The sequence below is a fragment of the Calidris pugnax genome, unplaced genomic scaffold (assembly GCF_001431845.1).
Source record: "Calidris pugnax isolate Ruff unplaced genomic scaffold, ASM143184v1 scaffold96, whole genome shotgun sequence".
Classification (NCBI taxonomy): Eukaryota; Metazoa; Chordata; class Aves; order Charadriiformes; family Scolopacidae; genus Calidris; species Calidris pugnax.
Genome location: NW_015090866.1, coordinates 246800 through 247005, shown reverse-complemented (window position 1 = coordinate 247005; position 206 = coordinate 246800). Strand labels below are relative to the sequence as shown.

The window sequence follows — 206 nt, the reverse complement described above, 5'->3', positions numbered from 1 at the left end:
GGTGTACGGGGGTGCGCAGGACCACCAGGGTGGGCGGTATATGGGGGTGCACAAGGATCCGGGGTGCGCGGGGATCGGGCTGAGCGGTTTATCAGGGTGCGCAGGGCTGGGGCGGGGCGGGGGCATGGGAACAGCGTGTGTGTGTGGTATATCGGGGTGCACGGGGACCAGGGTGCGTGGTGTATCGGGGTACACAGGGACGGGGG

The 206-nt window shown here is 68.9% G+C and overlaps 1 protein-coding gene across 1 annotated transcript in view; it reads right to left on the bottom strand.

The window, feature by feature from the left end:
- LOC106889906 (low affinity vacuolar monovalent cation/H(+) antiporter-like) overlaps positions 1-206 on the bottom strand; it is an 8114-nt gene that overhangs the window by 7441 nt on the left and 467 nt on the right. The window lies entirely within an intron of this gene.